Below are 20,876 nucleotides of genomic sequence, written 5' to 3'. Positions count from 1 at the left end.
TATGAAACAGCTTAACATGAAATAAGCAAAATTCAACTTCCTGCTTGCCGTCAAACACCTCTGAAGTAAACAGACTACTCCAACTTTTATCTGAGGCTAATTTGCATAAAATGAACTTTTCCACCAAAAAGAACTTATGCGACCCTCCTGCTCTCCTGTGCAATATCGAGTTTCATTTCTACCTGGGAGAAATTTTACAATCTTTGCATTCTCCTTTGCCTGAGGAAGAGCACATGAGCCTAAAAGCTTGTAAATAAAGAAAGTTTTTTTGCCACTCTCTAGTTGGTCTAATAAAAGATATTGCCTCTACTATATAATTTCTAACAGCTTTTGCCTTTAGACCAACACAGCTACAACCTATGTAAACTTGACTATGACATGAAAGGCAAAGTGAAGTTTAAGGAGTGACAAACAGTGATTATCGCATCAAGTTTGCAGACAAAATGCTGTTTACATTTCTAAATGCAGCACAAATGGAGCAGCCTTATCAAAACTTTCTCCAGTTATTGGATATCTTGTTTTAAAATCAGTAGTGTATAATACACATGAATATTAAAAACATTCACCCCATCCCCATGACCAAGGAGCACGGCTATTATCTTGTTCCAAGAGAATGTAATTAAATGAGATGTAACCTTAGATAGCTAAGACATAAATCACAGCAAAACAGCATGATCCATAAGTGTCTCCAACTTTTGAGATTAAGGGAGACTCTAACAATGTGGTATTTTCCAACTTAGTTAAGAAATTTCCATGGAATTAAATTGCAGAATCAAACATTGGTAGCTATTTTTGCCTTTTAGTCTTCTTGTTCCTTTATAGCTGTTACTGCTCTCCACAAAGCTAGCTTTCCTGTTCTAGGAATTTGAATTCTTTTGCAACATCACAAACATTATGATGTAACCAGTGATAAAAACTGGAGGACAGCTCTCCTCCAGAAAAGGTATAATACACTCTGGAATCAAGCATTATGTGGAATGAATAACTCCATGGCTCTCACTGGAGCGGTCATTTAGTCAAGCCCAGGCTATGTGTATTTTGAAGCAAACGATAAACATGTAGTGCTCTTAAATAGTAAAATTTGTCAATGCAATATACTAATTTAAAAAAAAATAAAAGCATTCCTTTTAATTTGCTCTTTCATAGGACTTAGTTATGACATAGACCCTCCAAGCTATAGTTGAACCACACTGCTTCAGTGATTCACTTTGCACTGCACCTGACTTAACAAGTCACACTCAAGTGCAACTGCCAACAAATCATCACATTATTGGGAAAAATGAGAGACAAAGGATTAGAGATTAATGTGAGTTAGGTTTTATGAAGTTTAATGTATAAAAACCATGAATGCAGATACAAATATATATTACATTGGTAAATATCAAGGGTCGGTTCTGATACATTCAACACCAATTTCATTCATAAAAAGTACCCGTCTCCTCTTGGCACTTGAAAAAATACCATGTACCTGTCTTAATTAAGAGTTTAAAAGGGTAAATAACATACATCCCAAGCCTTCTATCTGTTATAAAACATTTTATCCAGTTTTTCCTTCTGTTTTAAGAGAATAATTGTAACAGTCAAGTCAGAGACTAGTAGTGAGACTTTATATCAGTTTTTACTTTTGCTTACATCAGATTGTCCCTACTATTAGGTTGAACTATGACAAAGGTTGCTAGTTCTATCGGCCAAATACTAAAGTTTTTTCTAAAGATGTTAATGAAGACAATTTCAATCATAGATCAGTAAAAGTTGAGGAGAGTTTAATGTCAGGCCAACAGCAGTTGCCAGGCCTCAATACTGCAAGCAGTTACGCATCTATTTAACTTTATGAACATGCGTAGTTGCGTTGAAGTAAATTAAACTATTCGTACAAGACAATTTAAAATATCTGCATGAGCACCTGCAGGGATTATGTGAAATGAATCACTCCATGTTTCTCATTGGAGCTGTCATTTAGTCAAGCCCTAGAGTGTAATTCAACAGCAGAAAGAAATGACAACATTGAGCTGAATGTCTACATTGCAGAGCTCTACAGAATAAGACAGAAAATATGGTCTAATCTTTCTGGGAGACAGAAGATCTCGATTGTGGGTCTGATTTAACCCCAGGGAATCTAGCAAAAGCCTTTTCATTGTCATTAATATAATTTTGATAGTTTTATGATCACTTGTCTTTTAAGGTAGGTAAAATACTTCGGTAGGAAGTGCAAAACATGGAACATTTAATGATATTTACTCATTTATTTTTGAGGGCAATATCCAAGCAAATTAACGGGCTAGAAGAATTACATGTTGGAGGCAAATGTTTATCTGTAGCTCAAAAATGCAGAAAAGTCTTTTTTTCCCCCCCTTTCCTGTTAAGTTTAACCTGCCTATTATAACTCTGAAATACTAAGAAGAAAGAAAGGTAGAAATAAGGATGAACAGACTATCAGGATAAATCAGAAGCAAGTAAACAGGTTTCATTTTGTGATTTTTCTAACATAACATACAGACTACATTCACTTCCAAAAGAGGTGGCACTTTTTCATTAAGGATATAGAGAAACAGATGCTTCCGAAATTGTAGTTTTCTACATTTCAGAAAAAAAAGTAAGCTCTATTATTATTTGTAGGTGTTTTTTTACATTTAAAAATCAATTTAGGTGGTTAAACCTTTTTTAAATTTAGAAATTAATTTGATTTTGACTAACAATCTGGCATTTGGATAGGATTTTATGACTCACCAAAACAATTCCTCCTGCAGCTTCCTGGCAAAAAAAATCAATCCAGCAAAATCAATTTCTACTTCTCTGAAAGAAACTGTACTTCTGATTGCGGTGATAGCAAATATTATAGTTCTCCTCCAGCAGGTGCTTATCACAACTTGGACTTTCATTTGTTTCTTTATGAAAGCAACATGCTGGATTTAGCTTGGCAAAAAGCCTTGGTGAAAAGGATCTCGCTCCCTCTTTTCCTACATTTAATGAATTTTCTAATAAAAAAATGTCATCTGTTGCTGAAGTGTAATGAATGACATTTCTTAATCTAAATCCCCCTTAGTTTTATATTAATTTCACTTGCTTTTCATTTTATTAGTAGCAAATTAGTTAGAAAGAAAACGTTTTTCCATTTGTGTTTTTATAATTTTGAATTTCAGATAATACGCATCTCCTAAATGTATTAGACACATTCTTTGCTAGGGTAAACTAGTTTTTTCCCCAGTTCACACCAGGAGAGACTGGATATATAAATTAATCTAGAATTCCACTTGATAATTCTATATTTTATTACAAAATGAACACAATTCAAATTTCTGCAATTATGGTACAGATTATTAACTTTTTGGACTTTTTCAACTACAATAGCATAAAATGCTACCTGCTAATACTAATGGCCTTTACTTATTAATACTAATACTATTTTAACTTGATTAAATATAATTGTCTGAAATATACCCCCTTAATTAAAATTAGACAAAGCATAAAAGATGAGCACATGGCTGCTAAGGGGCTAGCCTGGGGCTGTGCTCCAAGCCGCAGGTTGCAGTGTGGATGCAGACTGCCAGTACAAAGCAAAGGTAAGGGGTGAGGTGGGGTGAGGGGGAGAAGAGGGAGCAGACACTGGGAAGGAGCAGGGAGCAGACAATGGGAGAGAGGAGGAAGGAGCAGCTGAAGCTGAGGAGACGGGAAAGGCAGGGAGTAGCAGCTGAGAGATAGAGGGAAGAAGGTGAGCTGAGGCTGGGGGAGAGGGGCGAGAGGTAGAGCAGAGGTGGAGGGGAAGGGGGGCCTAAGTCTGTTTTATGGGGCAGGCAGAGGGGGCAGGTACAAGCAGGAGACACATTTTTGACCTACCCCCACCCCACAGCCTGCCCCCTGCAGCAGTGAGAGGAACAAATTAAAAATGACCCTCCAATAATTGGATTCTATACATGGAAAAATTATAATACATTGGGCACCCTTAAGGTGAAATAAGATCTACACATGAGCCCTTAAGGTGACATAAGGAAATTAACATTGCAGTAGTCACCATATTTAAGGTCCATTAAGGACAGGTCTACACATGCCTATCCTTAATGTGCCTTAAATATGGCAACTTGGGGCAATCTGAGTAAACCTGATACCTGCATAAAGGTATCAGCTCAGCTCCCCCATGAGAAAGCAGGCAGACTGGGTCTGTGTCTACCCCAGTGCCAGGCATGGTATTGCCTGCTCTAGCCTGCACAGCTTTCTCCTGACCCTCCTAACTGATTTAGAGAGATTCAGAGATTTAGATATAGACACAACTTAAACACATGTGGGGGGGCTCCCTAGCATGCTTGGCAGTAGACCCAGAAGTGGACCAGAAGCACTTCCGGTTCACTTCCAGGTTCGCCAGGGAGCACACTGGGGAACACCCCCACCCCCCGTGTCTCCCCGGCTTGGCAACTGGTGCCTCCCTGGGTCTGGGAGGGGCACCCTTGGTCTCCCCATGGCCAATCGCCAAGCCAGGAGAGTGTGAATGGGCCACGCCCATGTCTTCCATGGTGGACCCGGAAGTGGACCAGAATTACTTCCGGTCCACTTCTGGGTTCACAGCTGACCACGTGGAGGGTGTGTCCCATCCCTCCCACCCCCACGCACTCCTGTGGCACATGCTGGTACCTCAAGCCACGTAGAAAAAAAACATGTAAAGCTGTGTCTGTGTTTGAATCACTGATACTCCAAATCAGCATTGAATCTTCAGATTCAGATTTGGCTGAATCGAATCAGGGACAGTGATTCAAATCAACTAACTGAATCACTGTCCCTGATTTGAGCCAAAATCCAAATCCAAATTGAATAGGACCCACTTTGCACACCCCTACTGGCCAGCCAGAGTAGCTTTAGCTGCCATCTAGGCTTCACATGCCCTGGCTGCCATCACTGCAGCCCTGGGAGGCCCCACAATCCTAGGTAAAGATGCTAGGGCCATCCTAAGTGCTGGTCTCAGCCTCCTGTACCTCTCCTGAGGCAATTTGCCACAGTGCACGTATGGGGATGTGCCTGGGGACACATAGCAGCAGCACAAATATGTGCTGCTGTTATGTGTCCTGTGGAAACTCACGCGTGTTCATGGGGACATGCCCCAGGGATTCCTATTAAAATTTGGGGGTTCATCTTGTGAATCATTTTTGCACACCTACCAGTGCTAACATTACATGGTACACTGTAGAGCCCTTGAGCAGATTTCAAGGCACTTAGCTCTTAGGCAAATTAGTCCAAGAAGTAGGAAAGTGGTCAGTGTCTTATGAATAGTGGGAAGATTAGCTTGACTAGACCAGTAGGTCTTGTCTGAAATCTTAAAGAGAATCTTCTACTCCTTGGTTGCTGTTTAAGCAGCTGTGCAGAAGTAGAGACCCCAAGTCCTTGAATGATCAACTATTACATGAACGCATACAAGCCACTTTTAATAGATGTCAATAGATCTGCCCCTTGAGATGTCAAGTCCATCAGGGATGTGCTGTCCATAATGTTACCAAAAAACGCCAATGGTTTGGCATTTTCATAAAAACAATAACTTTGCTCCCATACATCTCATCTAAATTGAGAGAACCTGAATTTTTTTCTTACAACAGAACTGAAATAGCCCAAAGAATCATCTTTTGATATAGCAACAACTAGAAATCTAGATGAACATTAATATATTTAATCATAATTAAATTAACGACTTTTTGTGAGAAGCTATAAGAAACATGTAATCTAAGACCCTCTGTAACATGGAAGTATCACAAGCAATATCCATTTCCTACAGTAGTTAAGGAGAAAAGCAAGGAAAAGCACCTACAGCATTTGGAATAGTTCATTTATACATTGTTTGTTTATAGAAGTCTCCTAGACCACAACCCAGATAGTATCTTTGTACACCTTGTGGAAAGGTAAACATACTTACATTTCTGGGAATTTAAAATACCACATTTAATCATGTACAAGTCAACACCATGTATAAGTCGACCCCATATTCCTGATAAAGAAGTTACGCTTTTTATAGATCCAGTGTATAAGTTGACCCTGCTGCTGTGGCCAGAGGCTGTAAACCACACCTGAAGCAGAGCTCAGCATGGAGGTTGAGAGTGGCTGCTGCCCAGCAAGTGCTGCTTGCTCCTGCCACTCTGTCCCCTCTTGCTGCTGGCAGCAGGCAGTGGCATTGTGGCCCCTGCTGCAGGGGAGTGTGCTCACTGGGGGCACAGGTTCAAGTCCCTAGTCCAGCATGACTCTGGCTAGCAGTGCCCAAGACTTGTGCATCATACCAGGGATGACCATAACCTTTCCTGCACTGCTGCAGTGGGTGGTGGCACTGTGGGCATCCCATAGCCTGTGCCTCAGGCTATGCTGCCATCCAGGCACTGGCACAGGTGCTGCCAGCTTCACACCCCCACACAGGATGCAGTGGCTGCACTGCCTCCTCCCCCTGGGCAATAGTGTACCTGGGACCTCTGATTCAGCCATCCTCTGAGCTCTGGCCAAAAGCCCTGTCAGGCCAGGCTGTGGGGCTGCCCCCCACCTTGGCAGAACTTTGGTGGCTGGTTGGAGGGGCCGGTACCCCCAGCTTAGCACCCCCACCTTTATTGGCCCCAGCACTGTGCTGTGCCCCCGCTGTGACTCGAGGCTGACATTGGCCACAGTCGAGCTGAAGTATTGATATGATGTACAAGTAGAGATAGAAATTTAAGGGTAATATTGTGGCTTCAAACTTAGACTTATACACCAAGAAATATGGTAGTTTCAGAGCCAGTATGACCCCTAGCCCCAAATCTAATCTAGGTAATTGTCCACTGAAAATGTTTCAAAAACTGATTCCTATCAGGAGTCAAGCAGATGGAACCATACAGTTTCTTCCCAATCTCCCTTATTTATTTAAAAGATATCAGCAGTTAAATCTCTGGGTAAAGCAGGTTGGGGAGGAAGTGTGCTTCTGAAAAATCCTACAGCTGTTCTGAATATAATTATTTTTTCTGTTTCTTTTTTTTATTTAAATGATTCATCAGAGCAGTGCCCAAAGGAAAAATCTGGATTTGTCTGTAGTGTTTTTAATTCAGGCCCTGTTAGACTATTCTTTTCACTGTTAGCTATGTATGTACAAAAACTGTGTCATAGTCTCTTAGAACAAGTCAGGATGCTAATTTGTGAATCGTACAGAGATAAGGATGTCATCCAAAGTATGGCACTGTGCATCACTAATACATTTACAAACCTAGCTCTGTGTTGATTAAACATCAACCACTGTGCAGAGTGACAGTAGATTTAGAAAGTCACATCCCATGCCTCCACTAGCCAAAGCATCTTGGCATACTGCAGAGTTTGATTCTCTCGCTTAGTACTGCAGATTCATAATTATTATGACAAATTATCTGAATTATGAGAAAATTGCATGCTAAGATCTCTGACCCTAAGAATGGATATATCATTATATCTTAATCTAACTAGTAATGAAGGTGAGGACAAGGTTTTAGAATATAGCTATGCAAGGCCTGATCATATAAAGCGTTTAGCAGTCCTGATTCAGAAAAAAAAATCCCCATTTAACAAAGCATGCATGTATATGTTAAATGGAAGTGTATAGTAAACACTGAAAGACTATAGATCTGAGCATATGCCTTAATGCTTTGCCGAACTGGGGACCAACGTGAGTCAAACTGAATGGGACTATTGACATGAAAAGGGGACTGTAGAATCAGGCCGTTACAGTGTATTTTTAAGCTCACCATTATGTAATTTTGAAATGTACGTTTTACATTCCTGTCATTTTCTCTGGAAGCCTTACTTGAATATGAAACATAAGAATTGAAGTAACTATTACAGGATAAGCAGAGGAAATTATGATGGACTTTAGTGAGAAACAGGAAACATGTAAAATATACATTTAACTGTTCTGCAGTTCTGCTCAATCGCTATGCCTTTTCATTATTCCAGCTCCAGTGGTAGAGCTCATATACACTCATTTAATCAGAAATAAACATACCTGTGTATCTTAAATATATAACATAGCCAAGTTGTGAACTAACTTTTAAGCTGGTCACGTCTTATGATAACTGAATGTCCTTAAAGTGATTGAAAGTTAGATCTCCCTATGGATTTCTATCAAAGCCAGGCATCTCCATTAGAAGCCTTGCAGTCCCTGCAAGACATATTTTTATTGCACAATAGGTCAAGTTGAGCTGTTATTTAGAATTGGTAGCAATAATATCTTCAAAATAACTTTGTTATTGATCTTTAAAGCCTTCTTTCAAGATACACTGGCAAATGCTGTCTTTTGTTTTCCACAGTTTAATGTCAGTAGGAACCTTCAATTGCTGGACAGAAGAACTTTACACTGCAAATGTAATGCTAGCTGTGGGCGGATTCCTACTGAGATATCAAGCTAGTGCTTTATGAATGTAGCCAATCTGAACATTCTCTTGGAAATTCCTGCTACCAAGTAATTACAATTGTTTACAGCTTGCGTAAAAACATTTGTAGAAGTTAACTGCAGGGACATAAGTAAAGAATATTATTTGCATAAACTTAGAACCATTAATTTTAATACAAGGTCACAACTTGATGCCCAAGTTATAGCAGACTGCCTGCATTTTCTGTTGGAATTAAACATTAGTCATACTACACTTAAGCTCTTTATTTAAACTGTTTCCCAAAAATGTGTCATATCTGGTAGACATTTCGTGTTCTTTCCAGCATGTAAAGTCTGGAAAGGAATAATTGTGGTAAAACAAATTTCATTCTCAAGGCAGAATATTCAGGTCTGGATCTCGACCTAGATTTCATATGATCCAGTGTACTAATATCATACCTACATTAATATAATACCTAATTAACATATTATTTAGCACTGAGCAGGAAGTGAGAAAATAGTCTGGGGGCCAAAAGGAGAATATAGTAGAGGGCATGTAAGTCTGTGCCCCCCAAAGAACAGCATTGGCCTATTAGGGAGGGAGCTGTGCTTTGGGCCCCTACTCGTACCTTCCTCTGTTTCTGCATTTTGCACTTATAAAATATTGATGGACTCACTTCCTTGTCCTCTTCCTCCTCCAGAGTAGCTAGGCAAAATTTTTTTCTCCAACTGAAGATTTAGAGATGTTTGCAGAATTTAGGTACTTCCCAGACAGATTAGAATCACAAGAGACCATAAATGGAGGTAGACACCTTGGAGTAGCACTTCTGAACATGCTCATAAATCCTAAAGGGAGACCTGTGAGGAATGTAAGCTTAATGTAATCACCTAGTGACTTGGTGGCTATTATGCAGGGTGGAATAGGATTGTATTTAGTGAATTAGATTCTTAAAACCTGTACAAGCGTCTATAAGAAGCAGATTAGGATTTGGCCCCTTGAAATTTCTTTTCAAATAATATTTTCTTTCCATTGTTGGTCTAATTTAACAATAAAAAACAAAGGATTGAGAACCCAAATTATAAAAAATATTTTGATTAAACCTGTGAAGACTTTTTCCATTTGTTTCATGAAAAGAACCAAGAAAATTGTATATCAGGTCAACAATTTATTTATTTCCGACTCAGCCAGCAATCAGAAAGAAGACAGAGAATCAATTAATTGCACAGTTCTAATGTTTACTCTTATTAGAAAATGGTATGTTTTGGAAACTTCAGTTTGTAGTTTAGGGGCTGACATTAGACTTATGCAACCAGTGTCCTCTTCTATTTCTTTTGCACCGTAAAAGGTAATCAACATGGGGAGAATCACAATGCAATTAAGCTTCCTAATATCCTTACTTCACCAGGGAATGTGGAGACTTTCAGCAGAGCCTTGGAAGTAGAAGAGGCCCAGCACAGATGAAGTGTGTCAAGTGAAATGGATTTAAAGAGCTAGATGTGTCAATAGTAACTAATTACACGATTCTTTAAGTATCTTCCACTGGCATGGCTCTCATGGAGTCCTGGATGTAAGTTAAAGCTGAGCATGAATTAATCCCAAGGGGCAGCTGGCATTCAAATGCCAGAGTTTTTTCATGGAGTAAATAAAACTCTAAAATCATTTTTTCAAAAGTGACTGGTGATTCTAGGTGCCTCAGGTTTTGGATATCAGACCTGAGAGAGCCTAAAGAGCCCTTGTTTTCAGAGGGCAAGTGACACAGCCTGAATAATAAATGGAAATTTACATAGCTAAGAAGCCTGTATCAGGTAAGAAACATCAGCTAGGTGCTAAAATAGATAATAAATTACCTCAAACAATATACCTAAAAACGTACTAAATAGAAAACTCTGAGACAGGCATTCATATTTTTTTAAACTAAATTAAGTGTGGGGAAGATAGGGAAGGAGATCATGTCTTAAAATTCTCATGACTTTTTTCTGCTTGGCTGTTGATAATGATATTTTCATTTTGAACATTTGCATATTGATTTGTAGTTGTTCTATCTGCAGCAGTTTCAAAACTTTGAATTTGTTTTTCTCTACTCAGATTTTTCTTTGATTAAATAACTTTTGAACAGATTTTAGATATGAAAAACAAGTCTCTGAAAATGTCAAATTAAGCACTCAAGAGGCTGAGAGCAATTTCAATGGAAAATGGTTTATTCCACACTAATTATAGTTCCTATGTGAGTAGGTGCATTATTCAGCTGAGAATGAATGGGACGCCTGTTCTGATTTAGTTAACCAGAATGGAGCTAAAAGGCAGCAAAATGTACAAAGACAAAATGTATGGGTAAAGGAATGATTGAAGCACTAGGTAGGTATAATCTTATTCAGACAAACATCATGACCAAGAAACACGAAATGCTAACAGATGTTCAACTATACTGCTCATAAAAAGCAGCCAGACAAACTGTGATTGGCATCTAAGCCTCTATTACATTTCTAAAAGGTTGGGTCAGCAATATGTTTTCACTAGCAGAGAAAAAATAGTAGTGAGACTTTCCTTTCAACAATTAGAGCTGCTCACAAAACAAAAATTCCATTCTACACAAAATTTACATTTCAGGGGAAAAAGTTTTCTCCAAATTGAAAAAATCCAAAATTTCACATTTCCCCAAGAAATAGACGATTAAAACTATTGTTTCAGAGTAACTGAAGTTTCATTATATATTTTTAATTTAAATTATATCCTATCGTTTATTTACTCTTATTTCATGTTTTTTATAAATGATTTTAGTTTATTTTAGTTTATAATAAATGTCAAATATGTTTAGAAAGAAAAAATAAATTCCAATACGTTTTTGTTCTGATAAACTGGAAAAAGAACTTTGTTACCTTATTTCAATATTTATTTCACTTTATTTCAATATTTATAATTAAAATATTGAAAAAAAAATTCACTCATGAAATAGTTTGAGCTCAGTGGATCAGAGTTTTTCATTATAATAAAGTTCTGTCAGAAGGTATAGTCTACCAATAGTCATTCTATATTTCTAGTGGTAAAGAACAGAGGACAACAAAAAGTGAGGAAACAGAAAGGCCAATTCTGGGGGTTCTCCAAGCCATCCCATGATATCATTTCAATTTTAAGTGTATGAAAAAATACTATACCCTGAAACTTTACATTTATCAGTGCCATAAAGAATTATATGGGCAGTCAGGTACAAGTACAAAATACAGAGGAAAACAGTGTTCTTTAAAAACTGGCTGAACATTAAAACGTGTCAGAAAAAAAATGTAGACAAGCTTCTTTGGGTAGACGTGATCTTTCATTAGACAAACTAACTAGCTGGAAAAATTGTTCTTTTCAAGCCTCCTTCAAGCTATCCCCATGTCTGAAGAAGGGTGTTTGTGTCTGAAAGCTAGCTAAGAATAATTTTTCCCAACTATTTGGTTGGTACAATAAAAGAGATCACATTTGCCTAAAGAATCTTGTCTGCCTATGTCCTTAGACCAACACGGCTACAACCAACAACCCTAAAGCAAAAAATGTAGTTATTTTCCTATTGCAGTGTTCAACATTTACCCTTTTACATGATTTTATATTTTACATGATTCTTTTTTTAAATAAATTTTAGACAATAAGCATTATCAAATTTATAGCAAATGTTTTGTTTAACAAAACATGGGTACGTTAGTGCAATAAGGGGTGCATGATTGGGCTGGGACCCTGGTTTTCCACTTAGAGCGGTTGCAAAAAATGGTAACTTCTACTGCTGCCGCCCAACCACAACTGTTGGTGTAGCCCTTGCTACCCAGGACCTGATAGTTACACCTCTGCATGGGTGTTTGGCAAGTGAAATTTTATAGTTATTGTACTGGCAACAAGTTCAATACAATTTTTTAAATAAAAATTAGGAAGTCAATGTATCAGTGTATTTTTTTTTTTAATTGAAAAGCATGCATATGAGGTTGAAACAACATTTTGCCAGGGGGAGGGTGGGGAGGGAGCATGGAATCCAACTGGATGCATCTGTAAACTAAAAATTAAGACTGTAGAATTGTTTTAGGAACCTCTGAAAAAGAGAAATGCTCTGCTCTACACCAGAGCGTAAGTTGTACAAAATATTGTAAAAGATGAGAATTTGAGTAGTCTACCATCTTTAAAAATTGACTAGAAATTTTACTGAATATAAAGTATGATTTCATGGTGAAAGGAAAGCAGGTTCATAGGAAATGGCTCATTAAATGTTTTACTCTGCTCTCAATACTTTTAAAAGATATAGAAGTATTTATTGCTTTCTTTTCTGTTAGAAAGAGAGACCTATGATTTTTTTAACTAAGGGTGTGCACAAACATTCACTGCACCTGGTCTATGATCACATGGCTTAATAATAAACAGAGTAATCGTAGACCAGGAGCAGCAGGAACCCAGTGTAAGTAACTCAGGGTGGGGGAGGGGTAGGCAGGATCATGGGGACTAGTGGGTCTGCAGTGGGGAGGGGGTTTGGAGGAATCAGGATGGGACAGGGAGCAGGCTGGCAGGCAGGGGGATTAGTGGATCCACTGGAGAGGTAGTCCATCCAGGCATGGGGAGGAGAATGCAAATTGGAGTTAAAAATAGCTTGGCTAGAGAGTCAGGGGGGTTGGAAGAACTCAGCCCTGGGGCTAGGGTGAGTGGTTGGACTCTCTCACCCCTGAGGCTGCACTCTACACTCTCTGAGGGAACTAACTTACATTGGGCCTGCTGTTTTGGCTCAACTTAAATGCACAAGAACATCTGCACAGATGAGTGTTTAGGATTGTCCAAACCCTAGTTAGAAAGGCAGATATACTGCTATCAGAAAAGTATCTCACAATATTTTGGTTGTCTGGACCCAATTATATTTTTAAGTTATATAGGAGTTGTAAGATGTCATGTCATAATTTTCCATGACTGATTTAGAAACGTAGTATAATAAATCAGGAGAAAATCATGTTTTCATTTGTCCAAATCAACTAGACTTAATTGAGATCAGGAAGAATTCTGAGAAATCTCATAATGTGTTTTAGAAGACAGTAATATTTATATGGATAATAGTATAAAAATTCAATATAAGCTGCAATAACATTGCAGTAGCTGCACTTGGAATTAATGTTTATTTTTGTTTTGTCATTTTCCTCCGTCTATAAAACTAGAAGATTAAATACTACAGACATACCATAACAATCTCTTGGGCTAAGGGCAGATTTATATATAAACTGGTTTAAGTGATCAGAAACTGGTTTAAACCCATAACAGAACATAAGTTCAGTGCACATATACCAGTTTCAAAATGGCAAAAACTAGTTTGAGATGAACCTGGTTGAATGCAGTATCAGACTTAACTGATTGACCTCAAACTGGTTTATGCAACTTCTGTACCAAATCCGTTTCTGGTTTAAGTTAAACCAGAGTCCTCAAGCATCCTGGAATGCTGTCTGGGCTGGGCTCTCTCCTCTGCCAAGCAGGGCTAGCGATCGGGGGTCAGAGCTGCCATGGACCATGGCAAGTGGCAGCATCGGGGCTCGAAGGGGGCCATCACCCTCCAAGCTCCCCCTAGCACTGCTGCTGCCCATCTCACACAGTTGGCAGCAGCTTTCCCCACCCGCAGCACAGTTCCCCTGCTGGGAAGAGGCTCATGCTCTGGGACACCATGACAGGGGCTGCTGCCCCCATCAGGGTTGTTCCCCCCTCACTGCTCCTGCAGCCAAGGACTGGTTGGCAGGGCCCCTTAGGTGGCAGAGGCTTCACAAAGCGAGCAGCAGCAGTGCTAGGCGGAGCTTGGGGGGTGATAGCCCCCTCTGAGACCCAGTACTGCCACTTGCTGCTGTCCGCACCAGCTCTGACCCCTGTTTGAGGCCCACCAGGAAGAGACTTGTGCTCCCTGGACACTATAGAAAGGGCTGCTGCCCCATCAGGGCCCTGCAGGGACACATCCAGAGCCTGGCTGGCAGGGCTCCTTAGGTGGGGGGCAGGGAGGGGCGTTCCTTCTCCCTCTGGCACCTGGCAGAAGGGTCAAGGAGGGGGCTTATTCTACCACTCAGGCTCATGCAAGGAGCAAGCAGCAGCAGGCAGGGCAGGCAGACCCCCACTGGAGTCTTCTGGGGGCAGTGGGGGTGGAAAGGGGAATAACCCCCCTTCGTATCCCCCCACCTCAGGGGGTTATGCTGGCTGTGTGTGGCCACACCCCAGCCCCACTGCTGCAGCAGCAAGAGGGGAGCGTCTGGCAGATCCTGGCCCAAGTCCATGCCTGTGGGGCATTAAACCCCCTCCCTGGCCAGTTTACACTCAGCTTCTGCCGAGGTTGGCCACCTCCCCCCCCACCACACAACTTCCCTGCAGCTGAGGGTACACTGTAGCACCCCCCAGCACCTGGCCCAAGCCACTGCAGGCATGTGTCTGCATTTCAAGAATGTTTTTTCTCTTGCAAATTGGTTCAATCTAGGCAGGTTAAACTAACCTACAAAGATTGAATTAAATTCAGGCTCTGGCTTATTGAATGTCTGTCCCTAGCCCTAGTTACTGGCCTCTTCTCCTCTTACTTTATGCTGGTTCTTTACATCATCATCATCATCATCATCATAGCATCTAGGAACTCTAGTAGTCATAGACCAGGCCCTCATTGTGCTAGTTCAGGGGTGGGCAATTATTTCAGCTGGGAGACTGCTAAATCAATTTTGGTGAGCTATCAAGAGCTGCAAGGCTAGCCCCGCCCCTTGGTTGCTAACTTGGGACCAGAAGTGCCATCCCTAACCCCTGATCTTTGCCATGAGGAGTCCCTCCCTTGCCCCAGAAGTACTACTTGGGGTAGGGAGGGTTGCCATCTTGAAACTGGAAAAAAAAATCATATACAAAAAAAAAAAAAATAAATCAAACATCTACTATAACTTAATTTTATTAAAGTAATATTTTTGTCCTGACTTGTGTGTGTTTGTATAGTATATCTACAGGCAATTGCATAATAGCTGAAAATAATCTTGCTGTCATATACTGTGTGTGGGGAGTAAGGGAGTAGATGGAGGGGGAGTTGGGGAGTGTTTTTGTCGGGGGAAGGAGGAGGGATTGGTGTTGAGGGGTATGTTGTTTGGGTGGGGGGTCGGAGGATGTGGGTATGGTGGGGGTGAGATTGTGTGTGGAGGGTGTGGGGGCTGTGGGAGGATGTTGATATATGCGGGGGGACTGTGGGAGGGTGCAAATGTGTGTTGGGGGCATGCTGGGGGATGTGTGGGTGTATGTGTGTGGGAGGTCTCCAGAGTATGCGAGTCCCTGGAGCTGCATGTGGTAGCAGTGAGTGCACAGTTCTCCATGCTCCCACCCCAGTCCATAGCTGCAGGTGGTGGCAGCATATGGGGCCAGCCCCACAGCACTCCTACCCCAGTCCCTAGCCTCAAGTGCTGGCAGCAAGTATGGCCAGCCCCATAAAATGCACTCCTTCACTCACATGGGGGCAACATGCAGGGCTAGCCCCACCTGGCCCCATAGGACTATAGGAGTTGTGGCTTTCTCCCCCCACCCCAGTCCCTGACCACATGTGGTAGCAAGGTGCAGAGATCCTGTGGTGGGTGACACCTAGCCATAGCTCCTGTGCTTCCACAGCCTGCAGGACCAGCCCTGCCTGGCCCCATAGTACATGGCTCCCCACACTCCCACCTTCCTTCCCCCAGCAGGAGTCCCTGCCCCTAGCCCACTGGGGACTTTCCCTGAATTCCCATTCTGGCAGGCAGGGATGCTGGGTACCTCTATGGGGTGACCAGGTAAAAAATGATGGCTTCTCATCTCTAGCTCCCCATAGCTCAGGGCTGGGTCAGGCCAGGCTGGGGTGGAGAGGATGGTTCCTTAGCAACCAGAGCTGCACCTCCTGCATGGAGACACTGGCTTGTAGAGGGAAACCAAGGGCCAGGGCTTACAGAGGGTTTATGGAGGGGCCTTGTGGGCCAGATGGAATTGCCTGGACTGAGTGCTGTAGTGAATGCAAACAATACTCACAGAGCAGTTTGCAATTAGGGTGGCCACCACAGAGGACCGTCTGGTTATCTTCTGTCCTCTACAGATACAAAACTAGACACCTTTATGTCCTCTATTTTTCTCTTGAAGAGAGAAATAGAGGACATAAAAAGTGTCAGATTTCATATGCAAAGAGGACACAGGACAGAGTAGCAGATAACCAGAAATGTCCTCTATGATGGCCACCCTATTCGCAATCATTCACTATCCAAATTGGGAAGATAGATTAAGTGGGAACCTACAGGGATTTTGTCCTCGGTTTACTATTTTTCAATACCTTCATTATCAACTTGGATGATGGAAGGGAAAGTAAACATTAAAAAAAAAAAAAAGTCAAAAGAACTGAGCTGGAAAACTGATAAGCACAGCAGCCTTCTAGAGATGGGCAATGCTGCATTTGTCAAGACCAGAGAAATGGTCACACAACACAATAACACAAGATAATTAAAGTCTTGACAAGAATTTTGACTATAAGACTGCAGAGAAACAATTTATGCCAGATATTTTTATGCCAAAGGAATCTCCACAAGAAGTTGAGTACAGAAATTCATTTCTACAGGAAGACATTTTTGTCAGTAGAAAAATATCCTGGGAGTTGGACTATAAAGATATTCCTGCAGCCCCATGGAAGGGAAGCTTTCCAGCGAGGGAGCACTAGAGGGCTGGTCCCCAAGTCATCCCTGCCCTTACAGGAATCATTACTTGACAACCTGCCCTCTCCCCTGCCTGGGAAGGGAGCAGGTTGTCAAGTGGCAATTGACAGCTGCTGAAAAACAGCATCTGCCATAGTCAGCCGAGATAAGGTTCCCACCTGGGATAAATGCCCAGCAAATCCTGCCAAGCAGCTAATTGGCAGGAAGGAGAGCATCTTTCTGTGGTGGGAACCCTTACAGTTCTCCCCCGCATGAAAATATCCTTGTTCCTTGCACAATAATGTTAGTGTTATGTACTAGATGCTCTAAATCAACACAGAAAGAAGGAATCCATGTATTATATTCTAAAATTAGAGATGGAATTAGAGATGTATATGCAGTAAACTGAGATTAAACATCAAGAAAAAGATAAGGAACAAGTGCATTAAAATTTGACAAAAATCTGTGAGCTGTGCTGTATATGTCTGATGACAAAATAATTTATTTTTAATATTAATATTTCCAGTCCAAAGAAAAATGTTTCATAAAGTACTTTTAAAAGGAAAGTATACATCTGCTGTGCTTGTGGTCTGTAAAGTTGTTTTATCCCAGTGTATCCCTACTACCTGCTTACTTCCCATCGAAGGGTACAATATCCCAATGCCAAATGTGCAGGGCACTCCTGTCATGATTAACTGAACATGACATTTTCACACATTCTGTGACTTTTCTATAGCTAAGAACAATGAAAAATCAAATCAGGCAAAAACAGACTGTGTGGCTGTTTAGAACAGCAATACTTTGACAATGCTAAGAGTCTACATGATTTGGGTTACTTTTCACAAGATCACCAAGTTGGCGTGGTGAACTTACTCAGTTATAATTAACATAATTCACTATATGTACACTTGGCATGTATTTTTTGGCTAGTCTGCACATTAATGCTGCTTTTAATTTACATCCTTGGAGGAAATTTTAGCTTGTTAAAAAAATTTGCTTGCTACTGCTTCTGTTTCCCGAGTTTCATTTTTAAAGTCGGGATGCAAATGCCATCAAATCTTATAAGCAAAACTCTCAAAATTCCTGAGTCACTCTTACAATTACATACTTTTGTCATTATCATTTTTAAAAAGTTCTTAATTCCACTATAATCAGATCTGACAGCTAATCCTTCTTTTTAGCCAATTTACATATAGTAACAAACCCAAGTAACACCATTCAGCTTTGCATACCTCTAAAACAAATACCTGAGAGAAATCAGAGATAATTTTCTTTCTTCTTAAATGGCAGCCAGTCACTCTCCTCAAATTCATATATTTTTGAAGCACACAAAATACACAGAAAGATCTAGGATAAAACTAAGTATGCTAATGGCACGATACTTGTAATATTATTTCATAAGGCAGATTTTTTTTTTTTTCAAATTCAAGAGTGCATTACCTAACTGAACAGCAAAACTATAATAAGCAAGAGACGTGCGAGCACACACATTTAAATATTCTTCTATTCATATAGAAGAGTAAAAGTTTTGTTTTTATTGGCATAAAACTTTTTGTATTGGCATAAAAATTAATATGATATCGTACAGCAGCTGCAAAGTTATAAATGCAGCATAAAACTCTAACCCTTAAATAAATTTCACTGCTGTAACACTAAATTACCAATTCTAGCTACACAAATTGAAACCGCAACAGATGTTAGCAATGCATTTGGTGCAAATATGTATGTTTCCATCTAAAGAACATAAAAGGAGGGTAAAGAACACTGGCGGTTGTTTTTGGTTTGTTTTAAAAAAGGAAAAAGAAATGTAGGAAACCAGCATGATGTTCTGATAGTCTAAGTTTTTATAAGTATTGTTTATTGGCATTTCATCCTGATAAAATAATTTGGCTGTGCAAGGATGCAAAGCTATTGCCATACAATATCTGTTGGTGACCCAAATCTTAGTAGTTCTCATCTCTCATCAGGTGCCAAAATTCCATTTTAGCACTGCTCAGAACCCTTGGTCCCAAACAGATCTATGACCTACAATGTAGAACAAAAAGATGCATAACTGTAAATCAAACCAAATGGGAAATAGGCAGGACATTTTAAAAATTGGTGAATGTTTGGTGTGTTCCTGGGTGCTCTCTGACACAGGCTTGCTTCCTTCAGAACCCAGTTTAAATGCATTCTTTATCTAGTTATTCCTTCAAACAAAAGGGCTATCAATATGTAAATATATACTATCTACTCTATCATACACTAAGACTGAAAATTTAAAAGTCTGTTGATACAATTACCCTTTACAAATATTTCCACAAATTGCAGAGGGAGAAGAACTCTTTAGACTGAAAAACAACACTGGCACTAAATCAAATGGCTACAAAGTGGCTATGGATAAACTTAGAACGGAAACTAGAATATTTCTAACTTTCAGAGGAATGAAGTTTTGGAATAGTCTTCCAAGTTCAGTAATGTGGACAAAAACAGCAATTTAAAAACTGAGTTCAGTAAGTTTATGAAAGATAATAAAATAGCTTCAGAATTTCTTGGTTTAATGTTTAGTGTGGGTAGTACATAGATTCACCTTTGTTTCAATCCCCACACTGAGCTATAGAGCTACTACTCTTGCAATGAGTCAATTTTTCAGAGGTTTGGCTAATTACATGTAGGGGCCAGGAAGGAATGCTACTGGCTTGTAAGGATTTTTGTCTCTCCTTTTGTTGTTGCTGTTGTCAGTTGCATTCCTCTGAAGTAGTAGGACACTAGCCACAGGTAAGGCTCCAAGTGTTTGACTGAGATTTTTTTTCAGAGATATTCAGAAAACTGGGGGCAGTTCTTGCCTGGAAGGTCTTGCTCCTCTATTCAGGGTCATGCCAAATGCAGGGGGAGGAAGGAATTTTTCCCTTGGGTCAAAATAGCAGAGGCTGTGGTTTTTTTGCCTTCCTCTGTAGTATGGTATACAGTCCTTCCCTAGCATTTTCTGACCAAGTGGGCATATCTACACATTGCCATGCTTTAGTACTTCCTTTTGGAAATACTAAAATATGGCACAGCATGAGTGGTTACTGCGCCATGCGCATGGTGCACAGTTGTTCACCATTATGTCATCATAGCAGTGCACTATACTGGGGGAGTGTGCCACTGCAGCAACATAGTTGGTAATCAACTGTAGACCCGCATGATCACTATGTCACTGTAGTGTGCCATACAGTGATGTAGCGAGTTGCTATGTCACTGTAGAGAGACATCTATATGTACCCTATATTATTTAACTACTTCCTGTCACAGCAGGTAGAATTGTTAGTTATCCGCTCTGCTTTTCCCTATGGCATATCACAGGGTGCTCTTGAGGTTTAGGATTTATAATTGCACGTTAGTGTTTGAAGTAGTGATTGGGGGGATTCCTTGAGTAAATGATTGCTTATCAAATCCAGTCCCCTGGGTTCATGCCCCAGGAACCCCACACTCCCCCCTGAAGACTTATCTACCCGTGTTTATCTTTTACTGAGATGGTGGCGGTGCCGCACTGGATGCAGCGGAAGGGGCAGTGGCCCAAACAGGCAAAGACGCCTGTTTGAGCTTCTCAGGTAACTGGCATATTTGGTTATCTGGCACCCCCCATTCCCCATAGGTGCTGGATAACAATGCTTTTGCTGTATTAGGGAACCACTGACTCAGCAACCAGAGAGCAGTACATTTATACAGCCAGGGTGCACAGGTATGAGACACTGAAAGCCAAGGCAGGCATGGAGATCACACTGGCAACTGAAACAAAGGACAACAAAAAGTCCTTCTATAGGTACATAGGGAGCAAGAAAATAAAAAGAAAGAAAGAAAAAATTGACCTCCACTGTGGGAGAACTCACAGTTGATCCTCATGAAAAGGTAGAGCTCCTAAATACTTACTTCACATTGGTATTCCTGA

The 20,876-nt window shown here is 40.5% G+C and overlaps 1 protein-coding gene across 4 annotated transcripts in view; it reads right to left on the bottom strand.

Moving 5' to 3' along the window:
• CALCR (calcitonin receptor) overlaps positions 1-20,876 on the bottom strand; it is a 304,212-nt gene that overhangs the window by 225,147 nt on the left and 58,189 nt on the right. The window lies entirely within an intron of this gene.

Source organism: Crocodylus siamensis, chromosome 5 (genome assembly GCF_052110815.1).
Source record: "Crocodylus siamensis isolate JL-2025a chromosome 5, ASM5211081v1, whole genome shotgun sequence".
Taxonomy (NCBI): Eukaryota; Metazoa; Chordata; order Crocodylia; family Crocodylidae; genus Crocodylus; species Crocodylus siamensis.
Note: the sequence above shows the minus strand (reverse complement) of the source record. Positions and strands in the feature narration are given on the sequence as shown.